The sequence below is a fragment of the Equus przewalskii genome, chromosome 20 (assembly GCF_037783145.1).
Source record: "Equus przewalskii isolate Varuska chromosome 20, EquPr2, whole genome shotgun sequence".
NCBI classification, from domain to species: Eukaryota; Metazoa; Chordata; class Mammalia; order Perissodactyla; family Equidae; genus Equus; species Equus przewalskii.
Window position 1 is genome coordinate 28,392,878 of NC_091850.1, and position 16,831 is coordinate 28,409,708.

Below are 16,831 nucleotides of genomic sequence, written 5' to 3' on the forward strand. Positions count from 1 at the left end.
ATAACAGTTGTCACAATTTATTAAATGTCAATAAGTTTACCAAATGCAAGACTCTTGGCTTAGTATTTTCATATATTTGTTCATTTAATCCTCACAGCAATTTTGTGAGGCAGATAGTGTTCCCTTAATTTATAGATAGAAAACTGAGAAACCAAGAATTTTTTATTTTTAATAAAGCCCCTCCCTATGAGTTTTATAAAATTTTTATTCTAATTAGAATAACATACAAATTCTGGTTTGTATAGTCAAAGATAAAAAAAAAAAGTATGCACGCAGATGGTCTGAACTAAATAAATCATGCACACTTGAGAATGAACGCCATCTTATGAAAGAGACCATTTCTATGGCCACAGTAGATTTATTGTGTGAGTGGTTTCTTTGTGGCAACAGCAATCCTGGGCAATGACAGGACAATTTAACCAATAGACAACTGGTACCATCAGGGGACATGTGGGCAGGAGGGCATGGGTGAGAAAGGAGGAGGGAGCGCCTACTTATTGTTAGATATCATATTCTTTTTAAATTAGGTAGTTTAGCTGTCTTTTTACTCTCAACTTTGTATTTTGAAAAATTTTAAACCTATAGAAAAGTTGAAAAACTAGTATAATAAACAGACAGATACTATTCACATAGGTTAAAACTTGACATTTTGTCATATTTACTTCTGTCTATATATATTTTCATTTTTGCTTTATTTTAAAAGTTATTTGAAGACATCCTGATACTTCAGCATGTATATCTCAAGAATAAAGATATCCTACATAATAACAATCCAATTATCACACAATAAATTTAACATGGATCCATAACCATTATCTAAAATGCAGTCTATTTTCAGATTATCCCAATTGTCCCAATAATATCCAATGTAAATCATTTTTAACTCTGCTTCAGAACCCAATCACTGATCCTACATTGCATTTAGTTGTCGAGTCTCTTTAGTCTCCTTTAATCTAGAACACTTCCCCAGCATTTTTAGTCTTTCACAACATTGATCTCATAAAAGAGTCCAGGCTAGTTGTTTTGTTACTGTTCCTCAATTTAGATTAATATGATCTTTCCTGTCATGATTAGATGCACATTAAACATTTTTGTAGGAGCACTACATAGATGATGTTAAGATTAATTTGAACAGATATTAGATTTTCTTAATAAATGTATTACCATAACTATGTTTCATTTCAGTAATTTACATTTTAAATATATATATTTTTGCTTATAATGCAATTTTACTCGAAACTGTTAAATATGAGTTGAATTGTTATACTGTACTAATTGTCATGAATAAGAAAATCCTTTGCAGATTGGCAGATTGCATATTTTCATAGACAAATTTAAAATTAAGAATGATGCAACCCAGAATGTGTGAATGTAATTGGTTTAAAGTATTTGTGTTTACAGTGTACAAGACTAATAAATGCACTATATTATTTTCATCTAGGTGATAATGAAATTCTAGTAATATGAACTCTTTTCAGTAAATCTTTTTTTTTTCCAAGTAATTTTATTGGGATCATAATGGTTTATAACATCGTGTAATTTCGGGTGTACATTATTGTTTATGAATTGCTGAATACACTTCATCATGCTCACCCTAGTAGTCTAATTTTTATCAATCACCATACATATGTGCCCCTTTATCCCTTTCGCCCACCTCCCTTTTCAGTGAGTCTTAAGTCTTTGCTGCAATGTGGAGTAAAACTAAGAAAGTGTTCGGTGAGAAATGCCAAAATGGTTAGTTATAGAAACAGGAAATATCCTGAAATAGCTCAATGCTTATTTACGGTACTTATTTACATATTTGTAATGCATACTTTACAATAGTAATGGTTGCCGTTTATTGAGTACGTGCCAGATCTTTTACACATATCTCCTGTAATTAGCACAACAACCTTAGGAGGGAGATACAATTATTAACATTTTATAGACTGGAAACAAAGCAGCTTTTAGTCATTATACTAAATCCCTTTGGTTTTATCAGTCTACAAAAATGCTATATTTTATTGCCCTAATTGATGCCGTAGTGTATTCTAAACTCAAGGGGCTATGTGTGTGTGTGTTTCTTATGGAAAAAAAAAAAAAAAGAATACACTTAAACTTACATATTTGTAAAACTAGTTTTTGCTGTTTTCCCCTAGCAGAGTCTTTTATTTTTGGATAGAGCTCTGAGGATAGTTTCAATTTTTTGATTTATCATTTTATTTTTTCAATAAAAAGCATTAATTTGGTGTGATATAAACAGTTCTACCAACAGCCAAGATGGCTAAGAAAGAAAGTTTCTGTTTACATTCTCTTCCTTAATAGTTTTATGTTTGCTTTGGCTAAATTGGCATGTTGGCAAATTATCACTTTTTGTTACATTTTTCCATGTAAAAAGTGATGTATAAGTCTAAGGAAGTGAAGACTTAATTTTAACTTCTTTTAAATTTCAAGTCAAATTCTGAAATGAACGTTGTAATGATTAACCATAGTATTTTTTATGGTTAAATTAGTAATATTAAACATTGAAGGCAGGAAATCCATATGATAACTTCTCTTACTATTAGCGCTTAGTTATCAAAATGCCTTTATAATAGGAGTGATTTTTAGTTCAAATCTTCACCCAGCATCTGATTTTAATTTCTGCAAGATCCTCTGCACCTGATGAGTTAGAACAAACTGATTTGTAGGATGAAAAAGCAGAGTATGTGAACAAATTAACTCAAATATCACCATTAAAAGATTTCTCCAATGTCTGGCTAAGCAATCTGATGAAGGCAGGGCTGGGGAGAAAAGGACTTCTGGACATAAGCACATGCCTGAGGGATCAGAGAAAAACAGGGCTCAACATGTAATGCAAGTGCTATGATTCGACTCACTTACTCAATGTGATGCTATAAAAGTGTGATAAGAAGCAGGCAAGATGTGGTGTCAAATTCAAAACGAAGTGTGGTGATCTGCCTTGTTTTCAACTTGTTGCTATCTGATGAAAACACTTTTCCACAAGCACGACTGATGAGCAGATGGTGCTAATAAGGCCAATTAAGTGCTAAGCTTCTGGAAATGTTTTTGTTGAGTGACATCTTCAGACTGGTTTCTGCTAACATACATCCTAAGCCATGTGTTTCTAAGGCACGATAAGATTAGTACTTATGGTCACTGGAATTTTCATTTTCCAGAATACAGACTCAGAGAAGACAAATAAAAACCCTTTGCCCCAATTTCAAGGACACTATGTGAAGTTGAGTGATGAGATTCTAACTCTTTTGGGACTTTGGGGGGCTCAGGGTAGGTCACTGGTTTCCAGTAACTGGTGCATGAAGAAATTTTCTCTAGTCTGCAGTGTAAAGAGAAATATACAAAAAAACCCAAACCAAAACAGAAAAAAGTAATGGATTTTTCTGGGTGCTTTTTCCCTTTTCTCTCTCAAATTTTACTTCTTTTTATTCTGGTAGATTGGAAGTTATTGATCCTATTCTTTTACTGATTTCTATGTACATAATATGTTTTGTTTGGATCACAGGTAAGCAGAATTTAATTAGGCATAATACAGTCATCATTGGTACATGAATGATCCTTCTTTATTGTCCTATTTTACTTTTTATTTTATTTTTTAAATTCGTTTTTACTTACCACCCCTCCCAAAATAAGTATGGTGAATACCTACCCAAGCCAAGAACCGAAACACTAACAATAATTTACATCTACCTATATATTCTTCCATTGCCCCATCTCCCTCCCCAACACATACATTGCCTTCTCTGTGTTTGTGTGTATCTCCAAATTTCTCCTTTTTATAAGAACACTAGTCATAAGAATGACATAGAGTAGACACTCTTTGCTGACACATTAGTTGCTGGGGGTTAAGTTGGTTAATCAAAAAAGTGGTTGAGGGGCCAGCCTGGTGGTGTAGTGGTTAAGTTTGCATGCTCCACTTTGGTGGCCTGGGGTTCACAGCTTCAGATCCTGGCTGCAGACCTACACACTGCTTATCAAGCCATGCTGTGGTGGCATCCAACATACAAAATAGAGGAAGATTGGCACAGATGTTAGCTCAGAGCCAATCTCCCTCACCAAAAAGAAAAAAAAAAGTGGTTGAAAGGGAAATATAATACAAAAATACATAACATGTTTTAAAATTAAATCTTGTATATTGTGCACTCATTCACTAAATGTTCAGTGGAGTCAAGTCGTTTCCTTTGAGTTTTAGCCCCCTAATAGGAGTTTTGAATTTTTTTTCATAAATCATCCTCTCATTTGCATTATCTTCAATGTTCTGGTTTCCATTTCATTAAGATGAAGATAGAACATAAAGACATTGCAGAGCAGTCTGAGTGCAGAATCCTTCCAAATTTTTATAATTAAAAAATTTTTTTGCAATTGCCTCACTTGCATGTAATAATATTTTTAGTAACTCACTTTTAAAGCATTTTCAAGCATTTGACTTGGTCTTTGTAGAATCAAAGCCTAACTTTTTTTACACTCACATTTCTCATTTTATGCAACATTTAATTAGCTTATATAATTATGATAACTCGTACAACTGGCCTCAACAGACTTGAGGATAAACAACTGACTCTTGGTTAGCATAAAACTCAAATGTAGAAGCAGAAGTTCCCAGGTGTCCTACCCTTGAGCATGAAGAGTCTTGTGGGCCTCAGTCAATATGTTTTACTTTAAAGCTATTGTGTAGAGAATTCATCTGAAACACTTTCATTTTATATTCCATGTATTTTATCTAAAAAAAAAAAGTCAAAAGTAAAGGTAGTGTAATCACAGAAAAAACAAAGGATGGCAGTAATTTTAAAGTAAATTGCACAGAATAAGACAATAAGGTGCACAGAATAAGACAATAAGGCAACATGCTAAAAAGAATGATTTATTTGAGTTATAATTGCATAAGAAATAAGTATTACCTTAGTGAAATATGAACCACATAAGCATATTAAAATGATTTATATGATCTCAGGGGAAATAATAATCAATATTTCAGGCCCGAAAATACTAATTCTAAATACAGAAACAATAACTTGCATGTATTGCAAAAGCAATGATTGTGTCGCTGTGAATATTTCAGTTAAGTAATAAAAACAAAACCTACTTTTTTATATTGTTTATCAATTCTTCCACTTTATCTAGTTACACATCCTCTGCTCCAATTTATGAGTGCATTTGGATATTTTCTACTATTACAGGTTATATGGCAGAGTTTTATTTTGAAATTTCCTGTGGAATTACACAAAAGAAAAGTAACAGATCTTGCATCAATGGCTAATTTATCATTTTTATCAATCTCTGAGGGGATTCCCAGGAAATATAATGATGCACTTAGACTAAGAACTTATTATGTTGTATATGAATACAGAAGAGAACTAACTACTCATGGGAATTTCTTGCAAGACTGCCTATGCCCTAAAAGTTGCAAGACTGGCAAAACACATATTTATCTGACGTGTATAATTTCCATAGCTGGATTAGTGAGTAAATAAAATACACATTGGTTCAGTGAATAATGTTGTTATCACTTTCCACCTTAATTGCATGATTACTTACTCTAATACTATGGAGTGTGTTCATATGAAGAAATAAAGCAAGGTAAGTGGAATTCTTTTAACCGTATTCTAGCTTGCATTCCAGAAGACTATGCCACTCAAATATTGAACAAAAATGGAAAACTTCAGTAAATTGTCTTAATTTTTTTATTGTGATAAAATATATGTAACATTTCTGTCAGCCCGGTGGCATAATGGTTAAGTTTGTGTGCTCTGCTTTGGTGGCCCAGGGTTTGCAGGCTTGGATCCTGGGCATGGACCTAGCACCACTTGTCAAGCCAGGCTGTGGCAGTACCCTACATAAAATAGAGGAAGATTGGCACAGATGTTAGCTTAATGACAATCTTCCTCAAGCATAAAGAGGAAGATTGGCAGCGCATGTTAGCTCAGGGCCAATCTTCCACACACCCACCCACCCACCCACCCACACACACAAATATATATATACATAACATAAAACACCATTTTAACTATTTTGAAGTGCACAATTCATTGGCATTAAGTATATTCACAATGTTGTGCAAGCTTCACTACTATCCATTTCTAGAACTTTTTCATCATCCCAAACAGAAACTTTATATTTTCTATCCATTAAAATAATAACTCCCATTTCTCCCTGCCCTTCGCCCCTGATAACCTCTATTATACTTTCTGTCTCTATGAACTTGCCTATTCTAGGTACCTCATATAAGTGGAATCATACAATATTTGTCCTTTTATGTCTGGCTTATTTCACTTAGTGTAATCCCTTCTATGTCCATCCATTTTGTAGCATGTATCAGAATTTCATTCCTTTTTAAGGCTAAATAATATTCCATTATATATATATAGCAAGGCTGTGCTCTCCCTCCTGTTCCCAGAATGTTGTCCTTGAATTGGAGAGTTACCTGAACCTATAAAAGGTCATGTAACCATCTAATAAGCTAGATGCTTTGGTATAAAACTAGTGTATCTTGTGCTCATGTGCCCACTGTCACACCCCTGTCTCTGTAAAATGGTAATGTTGTGTTGGTTGTGTTGCTGAGAGACCAGTCATTCTATAAACCTCTGAAACTGTCCCCCTTACCCCTCAGCTAAGAAAATGAATCAGAAGTAATCCCACAGTCCAGAGAAAATGCAGTGACTATCACCTCCATCAACACTTAGAGAATTCAGGAGTAGAGATCCCTATCATATCTCTGCACAATCCACCTGTTTAGTCCCTACAAAACCTTTCAAATCAAAAACATTTCAGGCCACTACTACAATCATTATAATTAACTTTACCACCATTACCTATCATGGCTACTGCTTCCTAGCCCTTCACCTTCCACCTGCACTTCATTTCAACCTCTCACAACTGAGAGTCTCAGGAATTGCAGTGGGGTCTTATTGTTGTCTGTGAGTGATTTTCTTCCAAAATCTCATCCTAAGGGTCTGTTTTTTAGGCTACTACTGGTACCAATTGTCTTGGTTAAGTGTCTTAGATCATATTTCCTAGGAAATGTACTCTGGGGTGGATATTTACATGCAGGAGGTATATTGGGATGTGTTCTCGAGAACAACAGCTGTAAGGGAGTAAGGAGCAGGAGCAAGCAGAGGGAGAGGTTGAACTGTGATGCAGCTGCAACAAAGGGTTTGGTGGATCCCCTGGATGTTTCTGGAGCTGAGCTTGCCCTTCAGAGATGTCTAAAATTGAGGCAAGGCTACTTTACCCCCAAATCTACCAGCCATTGGGTTAGGCTGTGGGAGGGGCTGTCAGCTTGGATGAAGCAGCTCCCTTTGGCCAGGACAACATAATGAAAGGTACTCAATTGTGAACCACTGGCAGGCAAGGGTCCTGGCAGCAGCTGGAATGAGTGCTGTGGGCCGGAAGGGGAGATCTGGGTGGCGCACAACTGCATTTACTACTTTTAAAGAGAAAGCAGAGTGGAGACAAATGCTTTGCTGTAGATAGCCTATTTGGGAAGTGATCCCAGGGAGCAATGGTGGGACTGGAGAGTGAAAAAGGAGGAAGGATAGTCAGTGCAAAGAAGCACTCTTCACTTGGTTGCTGCTTCGGAAAACTGCTGCTTGGTTCTGTGAGATCTTCTAAGGAGCCTTCGGAAATGCATTGCAGAAGTTTCAATCTGGGGAAAAAGAGAGAAGCATTTGTCAGTTGGTTCCCATTGGTCAAGGTAGTGCCATGGGCATTAAACTTCCCTGTGCTTCTGGATTTCCCAGGCATGAGTGCTGAGAATGCCAAGAAAAGGTGCTGTCAGGTTGCATCTGCATGAAGCTTGTAGAACTTGGTGTGGAATGGGTCATCTCAGAGCAGAGTGGAATGGAAAAGGCCCACAAAAGGTATCTAGTACTTCTGGAAATATCTGGTAGGATTTAAAACGTAAACTCTTTGGGATCCACAAATTTCACTTACAGGAATTTATACTACAGAAATTTGTGCTTATAGGTGCAAATGTCTATGAGGATTTGATAGACCATGGAGCCAGCTGTCTGGGTTTAAGGCCAGGCTCTGTCACTGTAAATGAGGCACCTGTCATGTCAAATTATGTCATGTCTCACATAGGGTTGCTAAGAGTATTAAATGAGTTAAAACATGCAATGGGCATTTAACAGTCCCTTGAACATAGTGAGGTCTTGATGCATGTCAGTTATTATTACTATTACTGTTACAAGGATGTTTATTAAAGCCACAAAAGATGAGAAACAACCTAAATATTCATTAATTAAGTACTAGGTAAATAAATTATGGCATGGCCAGACATAGGGAACCACCATATTCAATATATGTTGTAAAGTGGAAAAAGCAAAGCAAAGTGAAGAAAAGTGTGTCTAGTATGCTCCCATTTGTGTCAAATGCACATGTAAGCCCCTATGTAATAGAGATTATTAGTGTTTAGTGATATCTGGTTCTCTTCTGCTTCTGGGCACACAGAAGATTGCTCTTTGCTGTTAAGTGGACCATGTGATTAGCTGTCCGGTGTGAGTCCAAGTAGGAGAGAAAAATCCCTGTGCAACCTTCCAGTTCTCTCCTCCTGGAAGCCACATGCTGAGATGGAAGTGTCACAAGGTGATGCAACTTAAACACATAGTTTGATGCAGAAACAAAAAACTTTGCTGTGTCTACACACTGAGATTTGGGGTTACATTTGCTGCTGCTGCATAACCCAGCCTATCTTGACTAGTATAATATGATTCTGCAATGGCGAGGAAGAAAAATGAAAACTCTGGTTGCCCCTGAGGAGGAGACACAGGGTACTGAGGATCAGCTGTTGGAGGGAGACTTATTTTGCCCTTTACACACTTTCGTATTACTTGAATTTGTAAACTAGGAGAGTGTAAAATTTTTAAAAATTAAGTATAGTTTGGGTCTGACAGGAATCATCAACCTTTCCTAAAACTTAGGAGAAGCTGCAGCTCTCATCACTCTCAAAACAAGAACAAAAATAAAAGACAAAACAACCTCTCTCGGGGTCAGCCCCGTGGCGGAGCGGTCAAGTTCGCGCGCTCTGCTTCAGCGGCCCAGGGTTTCGCTGGTTGGGATCCTGGGCACGAACCTGGCACCGCTCATCAAGCCGTGCTGAGGTGGCATCCCACATGCCACAACTAGAAGGACCCACAACTAAAAGTATACAACTCTATACCGGGGGGTTTGGGGGAGAAAAAGGAAAAAATAAAATCTTGAAACAAAATAAAACAAAAAAAACCCACAACAAAATAAAACCAACTTCCCTCCCCGCAAAAAGGCAAAAGCACAGAAATCATTTAGCCTGATTATGTTATTTTCTCCAAGAATGTTCAGCAGCTTGAATAAAGATGCAGAAAATGAACGTTTGGGGCAAGGAAGGCAGTAAAGATAAGAGGGAGTTGGGCGTGTGGTCGTGGATGGGGAGAAAGTGGCTGGGTCATGGCACTGGCGATCTGGAAGGGGTGAAGAGTTTTTGCGGTGGTGCAGAAGAAGTAACGTGGAAGAATAATTGCTGGTGATCAGGGAGTTAGAGACTTAAAGAAAAGATTTACTAGTTACAACAGGGTCCAGGAACTGGCAGCTGAGGTAGGGTAAAGTAAAAGATAGGAGGATTTTGATATTTTAATAGAAGTACTATAAAGTTTGGTCTTGTTTTACATCTCATTATGCTTTTAATATTCTGAGTGATTTCAAAATACATGGCATATTTCATAACATAGAGGGTGACGATGAAAGAAGTCTTTATCATTTTACCCTCAGGAGCATTTTTAAAGAAATTTCTGATTTTCCTATAAATTTTATCTGCAAAGGATGGTATGACATATTGCTGATCAATAGAGACCAAGCTAGATATTTGCAGGGCAGTTATGACAAGAGAGGATGGCAGTTTCACAATAAGGATGAATAATGGAGAAGATAAAAGATAACCTTGACAGATAACTCCGTTAAGAGGGAAATTGGAAAGTATTTAAAGATCCTGATTCATACCAATAGGCCATTCTATGGGATTACGTCTAAAATAATAAACAATATTTATATAGATAATTTTCTTTAGTCACAGAAAATTTTTCTTGGTGTTTATAGAACTATGGCATTTTAGAAAATAGATGAAGGGTTTTATTAACATGAAATAGTAGAATCTTCCTCAATAATACTGTAGCAAATGTTGTGGGAGAAAAGCAATCAATCAAAGTAGTTATTTAGTGTGCCTAGGCAATGGAATGGATGCTGTTTGAAGACCTACATGATCCCTGATCTTAAGGTTCTTTTGGTTCATTCAGAGAGGCATGGAATAATGGAATATTTCTCACAAGAATGATGGAAATAAAACAAGATAGTAATCAATGATGAATTGCAAGGTAAAGAATAAAAGTGGTATAGAAATTCAGAGCAAAACAAGCTCAGGGTAGTTGAAATACATGTTGAAGATTCAATGGAAGTCATTGCCAGCTGGATTTGAAATTAGAAGACCTGGATTCGAATCTGATGCTGTTGTTTACCAGCTTGTGACCTTGAACAAGTTTGTTTAACTTGTGTCTGCTTCTTAATTTGTAAAGTAAGAATGATAACATCTACCTTGCAGTGTTGTGAAGAGTGCCTCAGTCCTTGTCCTGTTACCCTCAGATCTATTTCTTACCCTTTCTGTATGAGAGTGGAGTGAGGGTGGCAAGTGGCTGCGGTTCCTGGGTGCTAAGGATGGACTTGTGTCCCTCCAAGTTCATATGTTGAAGCCCTAACCCTAACGTGACTGTATCTGGAGGTAGGGTCTTTAGGAAGTAATTAAGGTTGAATAAAGTTATAAGTGGGGGGCTAATCTGGTAGGACAGTGGCCTCTCTGTCTCTCTTTATCTTTCTCTCCCTCCCTTCCATGTGAGGACATGGCAAGAAGGCAGCTGCCTACAAACCAGGAGGAGAGGTCTTACCAGAAACTGACCATGCTGGCCCCTTGATCTTGGATTTGCCAGCCTCCAGAACTGTGAGTAACACATTTCAGTTGTTCAAGTCACTCAGTCTATGGTATTTTGTTATGGCAACCTGAGGTGACTAAGACACCAGTTTCCCATGTCAGGAGAGTCAGGCCAATGGCAGGTACAGGAGACTAAAAAGTGGGAGGAAGGAAAAAGCCAGAGTATTTCTCTCCTTCTCTCTGCCTCAACAGCATTTCCAGTAGCAGTTATGCCTCTTTCATGACCTCAGCTCCATGTATTTAGGCTGACTGTGCTTCTAGCTTCTCTGGGGAAGTACGGCCCTGAGTTCCAGTAATATCACCTCCTCCTCCTTTTGTATTTCAAGTGAGGGGTGCTAGTAGCTTTCTGCTGTTACTAATCTCTGGGTTGCCTCACTGTCTCCTGTTTTGCTTTCAGCTCTTCTAACATCTTCCATGTTATCAATTTCTTGTGTTAAACACCTACTGTAAATGTATTTTCTGTTTTCTGGTTGGTTTTGATTAAGACAAAGAATAAATTTTAAAATGTAATATTGTGAAGCTATAATGTGCCATACAAGTAATAATGATACATATACACAGATGGCATACTGCACATATCTGTGTTTGCACGTCCTGCCCATGATGCCTATGTGAACGTGTTTGTGATACGTCTTTTTTGATTTAATTGATTATTCCAGAGGGCCCATCACAGATCACACTGTTGACCTAATCATAGTCCCTCTCTCAGAAACTGGACTAAGAAACACAGAGGGACATTCTAGCTGGTGGTGGTCACTGGAGCCGAGAAACCAAGCTATGAAGTCATGGCTGATGATCACGTTCCGATAAGTTGAAGACTCTGCTTAAGAGAGAGAGAACCCAGGAGTAGGTCACATGGCTCCTGAGAAGTAGAAAGTGTAGCCTTGGTTCCAATTAACTTTCCATTCCCCAGTAGCAGTTTTTTACAGGCTTGGTATTCCTACCCTCACATTTCATGAGATTCTTTTATACACTTTCCATAAATGTATCTTCACTGGGGGTAGCTTATTTGGATATCTGTGTTTTTCAGTCCTGGCTAGAACACTGTGTGCATCTGTGTACACACACGCACACACACGCACGCATGCAGTTCACACTTTGAGTTGCCTTTAAAAAAGTTTAGCTTGTGATCGGGCAAAGAGACAGTTGTATGGAATTCTGTTTAGGATGATCATGAGCAAAAGTTTGTGGATGAGAGAGACCAGATACTAGAATATCCCGTTGACTGCTCTGCTTATTTTAACTAACCTAGAGTTTATCAAGATGTCTTAGAGGTTCAGGCAAAATCGTTTTTAAGCTAAATATAGTTGGAGTTTTATAGCCTTTACTCTATAGGGTTAGCTAATAATGTTGGTGTCCCCTGAAGCCAGCTTTAAAATAACATAATTATAATGTTCAAAATGGAGCAGCAGTGATCATTACATTAAAACGTATTAAAAACTAGATTTATAGGCAGCATGTTTCCTCCATGCCCTGATGGTCACGCCACCAGGTTTCTGCAAAATCGAGTCAGGAAGAAAATACAGTGAAGAAGGGCTTTCTCTGGAAACTATCCTATTTGTAATTTCCTGAAGATAAATCTTTGAAACTCACTCAGAGCACCTAATGGATCTTAATTACCAGACACAGCACAGTTTTTGTATGTTGGTTTGTCTTGCTATTAGGTGTTTTGCAGTCATCCATTCCCTGCCCAGAAGAATCTTGGTACTGAGATGAACGCCATTTCTGTGTTGATCAACTGGTTACATTCTGAAACAGGCTCGAATCTGTTTTTTGATTTCAATGTGAAATATAACCAAGAAGGGACTTGGATGGAAATGTAAAATGTGCTGCCAGAGGAAAGTCCCAGTTTCAAAGTGTTGAAAGATAGTGTTCAACTTCACCAATATCTGGAATTTGTCTGAAAGCTGTTTCTTTTAAAACAAAGAATAGTTTCTGGACACAATATTTGTGTGTACTAGAGTGGGTTTTAGCTGATACACAAATCCATTTCTTGTCAAAGGGCAACATATATCTTAATGAACTTTTTGATCACAGTCATGTATTTTTTAGTATCTCCAACTATACAATTTGAGCTGGCATTGACCTTAGAGATAATATAGCCCATGTGAGAAAGCACAGGAGTTTCTCCTCACTCCAAATATTAGATGATATTGGTGATACTAATAACCATTTATATGTTACGCATATTTGACTGCTATTGTAAAATGGTCAAATATTCAAATTAAGATATACAATGTTATCTTTTATGTTATCAGAAACAATCAGTGGTCATTATCTGAAACAAGACTCATTCTAGATTTCTAGACCTGTTTCTTTGTTTCTTTTCAGAATCATACTTCCATAGAAAGGTCATTTATAGAAGCAACTTTTATGAAACCTGATTTTGATAAATTAATTTATTAATAATTTAGCTTTCTATTGAATGCTTAAATAATACAATGTAAAATTAGGACCAGAAAGTCTTTCTAAAAATTTCAAGTGTTTTATCCATTTTATAGTTAAATATTGGAAAATAAAACAAAATAATTTTTAAAAATTGTTCCTACTGAACCCTTTAGCCATAACAGGTGCTGTGTTAATATTTGTTGCTTTGCATTGTATTTTTGTCCAGATCTGTGTTTTAAGTTCTGTCACTTTTTTTTTTAAAGTTCCACTCACTTTTCTGACATCACCATGAGATGAACATGCTCCGTAAGCCCGTTGGTCCCAGGAGGTGGAGGAGAGACACATGGAGCAGAGCTGCCTCAGTGGAGCTGCCCCTAACAAGCCCAGCTTAGATCAGCCAACCACAAACTCATGAGCTCAATAAAAACCTATTGTTGTAAGGCTAATGAAGATTTGTAGTTGTTTGTTAGGCATCATTGTTGTAGCCATAGTAACTAATACAACAGTAATCGTAGTTTATTATTGAACTCAGTAGTTCCAATAACAGCCTTTTGATTCCCTTTTGTGATTGTGACAAATGCAATAGCTCCCCTAGTGGATTAGTTGATGGTGTTCTGGGAGTCATTCTGGAAGCACAGTCTAGACTTGGCTGCTCCAGTGCTTCACAGAGTTTTTAAGTATCTAATTCTCTTCCTGCTTAAAATAACTATACCACCTCACATGCATTAGGATGGCTGCTATAGAAAAACAAACACAAATAGCAAGTGTTAAGGATGTGGCGATATTGAAACACTTTTGCACTGTTGGTGGGAATGTAAAATGGTGTAGCTGCTGTGGAAAATAGTATGGCAGTTCCTCAAAAAATTAAAAAATAGAATTACCATATGACCCAGCAATTCCACTTTGGGTATAGACCCAAAAGAATTGAAAGTAGGGTCTTGAAGAGATATTTGTACCCATGTTCGTAGCAGCATTATTCACAATAGCCAAGGGGTGGAAGCAACCTAACCACAGATGAATGGGTAAACAAACTGTGGGATACACATACTCTGGAAGATTATTCAGTCTTAAAAGGAAGGAAATTCTGACATATGCTACAACATGGATGAACCTAGAGGGCATCATGTTAAGTGAAATAAGCCAGACACAGAAGGACAAATACTTCATGATTCAATTTATATAAGGTACCTAGAGTAACCAAATTCATAGAGACAGAGAGTAGAATGGTGGTTGCCAGGACCGAAGAGAGGGAGCATGGGGAATTATTGTTTAATAGGTACAGAGTTTCAGTTTTACAAAATAGAAAGAGATCTGGAGATGGATGTTGCTGGTGGTTATACAACAATGTAAATGTATGTAATACCACTGACCTGTACACTTAAAAATGGTTAAGATGGTAAATTTTATGTTATACGTATTTTACCACAATTAGAAAGATTTTTAAAATAAAAAAATAACTAGAGAGATCTAGTTTTGTGCACCAAAACTTGAGTGATTCACCAGATGAAAGCAAAGACGAGTAGGAAGGACCATACCAATCATTTGGAATGATTCCCAAACCAGGCCTCTGCATTTGATGTCATGGATGACATTCCACCCGCCCACCCAGTAGAGGGCCCCTAATTAAGGTTGCAGTAGGGACCCTCTGTTTGAGCATGAAGGGGTGTTTCTTCCTAATCTGAGTGAGGAGTAGAAATCAGAGACTTCAGTCCTACCGTCTCCATATCTGCAGTTGTTCTCCCTAGTGGGAACTTCTTTGGTGGGTGATACCTACTGGTTACTCCACCTAGTAATTCAAAGGGATAACTGGTACCCCTCCCACCTCTGCCAGATCTCTCTATGATGGCTTTGTGGTGGTTAAACTACATTTCCCAGTATTCTCTTTCTAGTGCAGTACGAGGTAGGGTGGGCTACAAGAGATATTCTCTTGTGAGAGTTGGAGGATGAAGGGAAGCACCACCTGTTTTGTAGCATACACAAACCTCTCAGTTATTCAATCAAACATAGATCTAAGTGCTTCTGTGAAGGGCTTTTGCAGATTCAGTTAAAGTCCCTAATCAGTTGACTTTAAGTTAGGGAGATTAGCCTGTGTGGGCCTGACTTAATCACTTGAAAGGGGCACTATTCCGGATGAATCTGACCTAGCCAGTTGGAAGAATTCAGAAGAGGGCATAGGGATTCCCTGGGGAGGGAAGAAGAGAAGGGCAGAGAGAGAGACAGGGAGAGAGAGATGGCCTGTGCCCAAGGGGTTCTGACTTGCTTATAATCTTCCCTTCCTGACCACCTGTGAACAACAAGCAACAGCCAAGTTATAGACTGTTTGTGATCTTCCCTTCCTGACTACTTGCCCTACAGACTTTGCACTTGCTTAGCCAGCTCCATAATTGTACACACACACACACACACGGAGATATATATATATATATATATCATACTAGTTCTGCCTCACTGTTTGAACTCTGACTAATACACCCTGCAAGATGGTCAGGAAACAGTAAATGGCCCTTTCCTGAGTAGCTCCTGCCTTTCCCAGATGGTCACATGCTGTATGATGATGGAGATGAAGGCAGACCTCCCAGAACAGAACGGTGTGGGAGAACCAGGGGTTATGACTTTTTAAATGTTTCTTTTCCTTTGTACCACAAGGGGCAGGAGCCCTCACAGGCTTGGGCCTTCAGAAGAAGGCTATCACACACGACTGCTCTTGCTCTGCCAAGCCCTCTCTCCTCCTTACTCTCTCTTCTTACCCAAATCCTTGATCTTCTTCTCACAAGCCCCTCTTTTAAGACCCTGAGGTGGTGTTCACTATTCCTCCCCAGAGGAAGGAGCAGTTCAGAGAGTTCAGCACTTACTGTTAATGCAGACTGCAGGGCCTCAGGTTTGACTAGATGTTGATAGTTGCTCTGCTTTACCCAGGCTTTACCTGTGAAGAGGAAGAAATGGCATCTGCTCATTTAAGTAGAGGAAATAGATGATGCTCTGATTCCATATGAGGCTCCCTATCCCTGAAAACAATGGACGATTTCTTCATCAGTTACCTAAGAAGGAAAGTGATCTCACCTAGAAAGCATACAACACAGTTTCGGTTCACATAAGCACAGCACATTTCTCTTGTTCACAGGACTCCTCCTGAGCCTGTTTACATTACCAAGCCCACCCCAAGGAATGGTTCTGAGACTTCCAAGAAGGGTAGCACAAACTACAGTTAGATTCTTTCGGATGCCTGGATCTCTCCCCAGTTGTAAGGTGGCTGGAGTTCTCAGTTCATTTTACCCAGTTGACTCTACCCAGATTGATGCTGTCTTGGGCCAGAGCCTGGTCCAGGAAGCTCTTTGAGGCCCTGGAATTTGTTATTTATGTGAATCTGTAGGTTTACTCTGGATATTCTCCACTCTCTGGCTCATTTTGAGGCCAGGACAACAGGGTGTAGGGTTGAGCCTGTTTCCTCCATCACCGTCTATGTAATAGCCCGAATAAGGCACCAGCACAACATCGCTG

At 38.1% G+C, this 16,831-nt stretch overlaps 1 long non-coding RNA gene across 2 annotated transcripts; it reads right to left on the bottom strand.

The window, feature by feature from the left end:
- Nucleotides 1-4,896: 4,896 nt before the first annotated feature.
- Nucleotides 4,897-16,305, bottom strand: LOC103557094 (uncharacterized). Of its 2 annotated transcripts, XR_011530398.1 has the most exons (3): nucleotides 16,186-16,305; nucleotides 6,807-7,639; nucleotides 4,897-5,827 (listed from the first exon to the last, which is right to left on the bottom strand). It is a non-coding gene; the product is annotated as an uncharacterized lncRNA (long non-coding RNA). The 2 variants fall into 2 exon arrangements; XR_546369.2 differs by lacking the exon at nucleotides 4,897-5,827 and having other exon boundaries at nucleotides 5,995-7,639.
- Nucleotides 16,306-16,831: the final 526 nt, after the last annotated feature.